Below are 7,870 nucleotides of genomic sequence, written 5' to 3' on the forward strand. Positions count from 1 at the left end.
AAGGACTTCATTCTTCATGAATCAACTATCAACACTCGTGGAAGCAGCAGTCAAGCAATCAAACGATGTATTGCATTAGGCAAATCTGCTGCATGAGACACTAGCCGTTAGAGAGATGCAAATCAAAGCAACAATGAAATACTATCTCATCCCAGCATTAACAGCAAAATTAAACAAACAAACAAAAAAAAAAAAAACAGGAAACAACAAACACTGGAGAAGGTGTGGAGAGTATTTATTGTTGTTGTTGTCAGGTGTCATCGAGTCGGCACTGACTCATAGCTACCTTATGCACAGCAGAACGAAACAATGTCCGATCCTGGGCCAACCTCACTACCATTGCCACACTTGAGTCCATCAATGCTACTCCTGTCCAATCCATCTTGTTGGGGGTCTTCCTCTTTTTCTCTGACCCTCCATCTTACCAAACATGATATTCTTATCCAGTGACTGTTCCCTCCTGACAATATGTCCAAAGTATGTGATACAAAGTTTGGCCATCTTGGCCTCTAAGGAGCACTCTGGCTGCACTTCTTCCAAAATGGATCTATTGGTTCTTTTGGAAGCCCATGGCACTTTTAGTATTCTCCTCCAACATCATAATTCAAAGGCATCAATTCTTCTATGGCCCTCTTATACTGCTAGTGGGACTGTAAAATTATGCAGCCACTGTGAAAATGTATGGCACTTTCTCAGAAGGCTGGAAACAGAAATCATGCATGATCCAACAATCTCTGTACTTGGTATATATCCTCAAGAACTAAGAGCCATAACATGAATAAATATATACACACCTGTAAAAACAAAATAGGTATGCTGTCATTTTGGGTCATCACCTGATCATCTACAAAACAAGAACATAGTAAGATAATATTCCTGTCATGCTCTTCTTTTACTGATAATGATTTATCAAATTCATGCCAAAAAATAACCAAAGGCCTTAAGTGAAGATTCTTTGAGTACTGGGTCTGCAGTACTTCTTTGTTATGTCCAGCTGCCAAGCCCTTATATACTTTGAAAAAGTAGAGGCCTGACTGCCAACAACAACTGTGTTTTAACCCATGTATATAGACACTGGATTCTGGAGAAAGCATATTACCAGGGCTAAAGTTAGGTACTATGGTGGCAGGACAGAAGGGCATGAGCTCTCTTGTATGGCAGCCTCTTTCATGTCCATGTATCAGAAGGCTTTACATAATCAAAGAGTCCTCTTACAGTACTGGACTGCTAGCCTCAAGGTCAGCTGTTCAAACTCACCAGCTACTCCTAGAAATTCTATACAGAGTAGCTATGAATTGGTACCAACTTGACGGCACAGAACAACAAAAAATATATATATATACTACCTACCCTATTAATAAACCCAGTATTGTCATTGTTAGGGGCCATCGAGTCTATTCTGATTCATAGCAACCCTATACACAACAGAATGAAACTTCCTCATCCTATCCCATCCTCACAACTGCTGTTAGATTTGAGCCCACTGCTGCTGCCACTGTGTCAGTCCATCTCATTGGGGGGGTCTTCCTCTTTTTTGCTGATGCGTTACTTTACTGAGCATGATGTCCTCCTCCAGGGACTGGACCCTCCTAATAATATGTCCAACGCATGAGAGATGAAGTCCCTCCATCCTGGTGTCTAAGGAACATTCTGACTGTACTTCTTTAAACACAGATTTGTTTCTTCTTCTGGCAGCCCATAATAATTTTAATATTCTTCTCCAACACCATAATTCAAATATGTCAATACTTCTACCATCTTCCTTATTCATTGTATTATACACAGTGATGAATCCCAATATATACAGTGACACATTCTTAAACCATATAAGGAAAAATGTAAGGAGAAAGTGGTTCTTGCTCTTCACTGACAAAGTCACTACCTTACTGGGCCTTGAGGAACTGCATACCCGATTTTTCTTAAGTCTTCAAAAACTCCATCAGAAAATCTCACTTCCAGTGTTCTTTCTGGAATCTTGATTCCACAAAGCCTTCTGATACATGGACATAAGAGACTTTGTCATACAAGAGAGCTCATGCCCTTCAGTCCTGCCACCACACACCCCATTTAGCCCTGGTAGCATGCCTTATCCAGTATCCAGAAAGCTCCAATTACATGATCAGAATGGTGCTTGTTCTGTTGCTAATTGATCCTATACTAACTCTACATGAATGTGCAAATGTTTCATTTGTTTTCATTCCCTCTTTCATATGATGTTGTTGTTGTTAAGTGTCATTAAGTCAGTTTCAACGCATAGCAACCCCATATAAGGTTTCCAAAGAGCAGCTGGTAGGTCTGAACTACCAACCTTGTGGTTAGCAGTACAGTGCATATCCTGTAGCACTACACCGGGGTTCTTCTCATATAATAGTTGTAGAATGATAAAATGGCCAAATAGTCTCTGGATTCAAGCAGTGTGGCCTCTTCTCCTTCCCCTCATTCTGGCCCTGACCAGACATAATCCCATACCCCTTCTCTCCTCTCCCATTCTAGGGCCATGGCTGTGAACTCTATTCCTTCCTATCTGCATACATATGGGCTACAGTGATGGTATTGTTGTTAGTGTTGCTGAGTCAGTTCTGACCCAAAGCGACCCTGTATAGGGTTTCCAAGGAGCGTCTGGTGAGTTTGAACCCTGACCTTGCAGTTCAAATCAACCTTTCGGTACAGTGCTTTATCCCACAGCACTACACAAGGACTCCATGGGTTACAGTAAGAGGCAACAAAAGAAATCTTCCCCATGACCTAGAGCTGCTTAACTAAGAGTGCAGTCCAAGGTAGTAGAAGTAGAAGAAAAGTAATTTTGTTGGCTGCTAAAGGGAATATTTGTGTAGTTCTATCTACCAACATCCTGTTTTGTTTCAACGTTTAAAACCTATATTGAAGGATATATCAAGATAGCAAAAATAATCATCACCCACAAAAGGAATCCCTTTACACTCACCCCCTCCCCTCCATATTCTCCATCCCCAAACAGACGCTAATCTGTTTTCTGTCTCTGTAGACTAGATTTCATCTTCTAGAATTTTATATAAATTAAATCATACTGCATGTACTCTTTTGTCTGCATTCTTTCACTGAGTATAATTATTTTGAGATTCATCTATGTCTTAATCATTCATTCCTCTTGTTTGCAGAGCAGTATTCACTAATTTGTTTATTTCATTCACCTGTTATATGTACACCTTAGTTTGTTTCTTCATTCACCTTTAGGTGGACATTGGGGTTGTTTCTAGTTTTTGTCTATTATAAATAAAACTACTACAATGCTTCCCATGCAGATCTTCGTATGGGCATATGCTTTCATTTCTCCTGGATAATGAGAGGAATGAATCGTTGGATTGAATATTAGGTGTATGCTTAACTTTTTAAGAAACTGACAAACTTCTTCAAAAGTGATTGTATCACTTTACATCTCTACCAGTTGTGCAAAAGAGTGCCAGTTTGTCCACATTCTTACCAGCATTTGACATGATCAGTCTTTTAAACATTTGGACATTCAAATAGGAATGGTGTGGTATCTTACTATAGTTTTAACTTGCATTGCCCTAGCAACTACACTTTATAATTTTTTCCATGGGCTAATTTGCCATATGTATATTTTCTTGGATGAAGTCTCTGTTCAAATTTTGTCCATTTTTACTGGATTCTTCTCTTATTGTTTAGTTTTAAGAGTTTATAGATTCTCGATAAAAGTCCTTATTCACATATGTGACACTAATTTTTTTCTTGAAGTATTTCACTTTCCATTTTTATTATCTTCATGTATTTCAAAAAGAGGTTCTCCCCTCCCCAATACTAATTCCTGCAAACTCTAGCCACTCTGTTGCTGCATCTCAAGGAGACCCTGGGCTTCTTCCTGGACTCTCCCTTCCTGCACCACAGACTGAAAACTCTCTCAAGGCAGGAAACAGGTCAGTGGTAGGGCTTGCTTCCTTTGTCTCCTTCCTCCCGGGATCACTGTCCTCCATTACCTGATTTTCAGTATTTTGAAAGCCATTTTGTTATAAATATTGTCTGGACTTTTTAGTTGTCTCAGGTTAGAGGATAAATTCAGCTCCTGCTATTTCATCTTGGGCAGAAACAGAAGCCTCACACCAGAGAAATATTAACATCAAGAATTGCAAACAAGGTAGAAAAAAATAACTTATTAACAGAAAAGGAAAACAAACCACCAAGATAACATGGAGGTAACAATCATAGGAAATAAGTATGGCGAAACAAGAAAGAAAAATGTGAAATTGTTAGTGTTTAGACATCCACAGGAAGGGCTCTGTGGAAATGAAACGAAGCTCTCGTAAGAAAGAGCACAGTCAGCTGGGGCAGGAGCCTGTGTGAGGGGAACAGTGAGGCTTTTTCTTTGAATGTGAGACCTACAAACTAGATTTACCTGCCACTACAGTAATAAACTGCTACTGTCAAAGTGAAGAAGTGAAACTAAGGTGAGGGCACACAGAAGCAGGAAGAAGTTAAGAAGTCCTCAGGAGGCAAAGTTGTTGTGCTGTCGAGTGGGTTCTAACTCATAGCAACCTAGTATAGGGTTTCTGAGGCTGTAAATCTTTGCGGGAACAGAAAGCCCCATTTTTCTCCCACAGAGCGGACAACTAACCTTGTGATTTGCAATCCAGTGCTTCCCTGACAGAGCCACTACCTTCTGTACAGTGTTCGTTTGCCCGTGCCCCAAAGTTAAGGCTCTTTTAGACCTTCTCAGCTATCCTCAACCCTCTTTAGCATGGGCAAACAGGCACTCTACAGAATGCCATCAAAATCCACATCCTATCCATGGTTAGCACAATCCCTAAATACTAGCGCACTGTAGACAGGAGCCATAAAAGAACCAAATAGACAACCCTTGCCTTCGCCTTTCCTGAATACAAGCACCAGGATGCCAAGAGGAAAGAGTAATTCCTTGTACCCTTCCATCTTTGCAGGTTCACTCTGGTACCCTCCACTGACAAAATCTAACTGGGAGATTGTTGTTGTTTTTGTTAAGTGCAATCAAATCAGTTCCGATTCATAGTGACCCTGTATAGGGTTTAAACTGCTACCTTGTAGTTCAAATCAATTAATGTATATTAACCTCCTGCAGTCCAGTGCTTATCCTACAGTGCCACACCAGGTGGTTAATATGCATTAATAATCAGAATGTGGAATATACAAAGTATGAATCTCAGAAAATTGCAATTCATCAAAAATTAAACGGAACACATAAAGGCCAATATCCTAGACATTAGTAAGCTTAAATGGACTGGTATAGACCATTTTGAATCACACAATTTACTATGCTGTGAATGACAAATTCAAGAGGAATGGCATTGCAGTCATCATCAAAAAGAACATTTCAAGATAAGTCTTGAAGTACAATATTGTCCGTGATAGGATAATATCCATAGACCATCAAGGAAGTCAAGTAAATACCACTATTATTCAAATTTACACACAAAAGATTCAAGTCGATGATGATGAATTTGAAGAATTCTACCAAAGTCCTCTATTTGAAATTGTTCAAACATGAATCAAGATGCATTGACATTACCAGGACAAAGGATCAGTAGTTGAAAAATACAGCTTTGGTGACCAAAATGATGCTGAAGATCAAATGATAGAACTTTGTAAGACCAATGACTTATTCATTGCAAGTACCATTTTTAAACAACATAAAGTGCAACTATGCATGTGACTCTCATCAGGTGGAATCAAATTGACTATATCTGTGGGAAGAAACAATGGAGAAGCTCCATGTCATCAGCCAAAATGAGGCCAGGGACTGACTATGAAACAGACCAACAGTTGCTCATAGGCAAGTTCAAGCTGAAATTGATGAATTTGAAGACAACTCCAGTGAAACTAATATATCACCTTGAGTATATCCCACCTGAATTTAGAGACCATCTCAGATACAGATTTGCTGCATTAGCACTAATGACCAAAAAGACCAGAAGCGTTATAGGGTGGCATCAACAATATCACATAAAGAAAGCAAAAAGTCATTCAAAAGACAGGAATGAAACAAAAGACTAAAATGGATGTAAGAGACTCTGAAACCTGCTCTTGAACATAGAGAAGCTAAAATGACGGGAAGAAATGATAAAGTAAAAGAGCTGAGCAGAATATTTCAAAAGGCAGCTAAAGAAGACAATGTATTGCAATGAAATGTGTAACGACTTGGAGCTAGAAAACCAAAAGGGAAGTGCTTCTCAACTTGAAAGGACTGAAGAAAACAATTAGTGTTGGATTGCAATAATGAAGGATTCTATGGGAGACCCAGTGTGGAGCTGTAGGATAAGCACTGGATTGCTAACCACTAGGTCAGTGGTTCAAACCCACCAGCAACTCCTTGGAAACCCTATACAGGATCCCTATGACTCAGAACTGACTCAACAATACTTAACAACAACAGTGGGCAAAATGGAATCCTAGTGTGAAGCTGGGATGCTAACCACAAGGTTGATGGTTCAAACCCACCATACTTACTCAATCTCCATACTGAGCAAATAATCTGAGACACTGGATTAAATGAAGCAGAACATGACATCAGGATTGGAGGAAGACTCATTAAAAACCTGAGATATGCAAATGGCACAACCTTGCTTGCTACAAGCAAACAGGACGAGAAATGTTTAATAATGAACATCAAAGACTACAGCTTTTGGTATGGATTTGCACCTCAATGTAAAGAAAAATGAAAATTCTTACAGCTGGACCAATAAATAACATCATAATTGATGGAGAAGACCAAAGTTGTCAAAGACTTCATATTGTTTGAATCCACAATCAATGTTCCTGGAAGCAGTAGTAGGTAAATCTAAGGACGTACTACATTAGGCAAATCTGTTCTAAAAGACCTCAAAAATGATATCAAGGGCAAAGATATCAGTTTAAGGACTAAAGTGTGCCTGACCCAAGCCATGGTATTGTCAATAGTCTCATATGCATATGAAAGTTGAACAATGAATAAGGAAGACTGGAGGAAAATCAGTGCATTTGAATTATGTTGGCGAAGAATATTGAAAGTACCATGCACTGCCAGAACAAACTAATCTATGGTGGAAGGATACAACCAGAATGCTTCTTAGAAACAAGACTTCATCTCTTGTACTTTGTACATATTATCAGGAGCAGTCACTGGAGAAGGACCATGCTTGGTAAAGTATGTTGTTGTTGTTGTTATGTGCCATGGAATTGGTTCCGACTGATAGCAACCCTAAACAGGGTTTCTGAGGCTGTAAATCTTTAAGGGAGCAGAAAGCCTCATCTTTCTCCCGTGGAACAGCTGGTAGTTTCGAACTGCTGATCCTGAGGTTCACAGCCCGATTCGTAACCACTACACTACCAGAGTTCCTTGTAGGTTCAGCAAAAAAGAGGAAGGCCCCTAAGAAGATGGATTGACACAGTAGCAGCAAAATGGGCTCAAACATAACAATTGTGAGGATGGCACCATACCAGGCAGTGTTTCATTTTGTTGTGCATAGGATTATTATGAGTCACTAACTTACTAACACCTAACAACAAGAACAACAGAGAGGAAAGAAGCGGCAAAACAGAAATATGAGCAACCATCCTGGTCAACTTGTGAGTGGAAGTGACGGAAATGCAGCACAAAAGACACGGGCTGAGATTGGCCATATTCTACAGATGCCCAATGACCTTGGAATGAGATAGAGAAGAGGATAGGCTGGCTAGTTTGAAGTTCAGGGAGTTGTGTGAATTCCCGAATCCAAAACACTAACCAATGGCCAGCAGTGTAACAAGACCTGGGACTCTTGGGCCCAGAGTCAGTGACATAGCCACAGAGGACCAGAGTGAAGAGTGAAGCATCCAGCTGATAAGAAGAGAGAGCATACGTACAAGAACACCCACACTTGCAGAT

Source organism: Chrysochloris asiatica, unplaced genomic scaffold, assembly GCF_000296735.1.
Source record: "Chrysochloris asiatica unplaced genomic scaffold, ChrAsi1.0 scaffold00147, whole genome shotgun sequence".
Taxonomy (NCBI): domain Eukaryota; kingdom Metazoa; phylum Chordata; class Mammalia; order Afrosoricida; family Chrysochloridae; genus Chrysochloris; species Chrysochloris asiatica.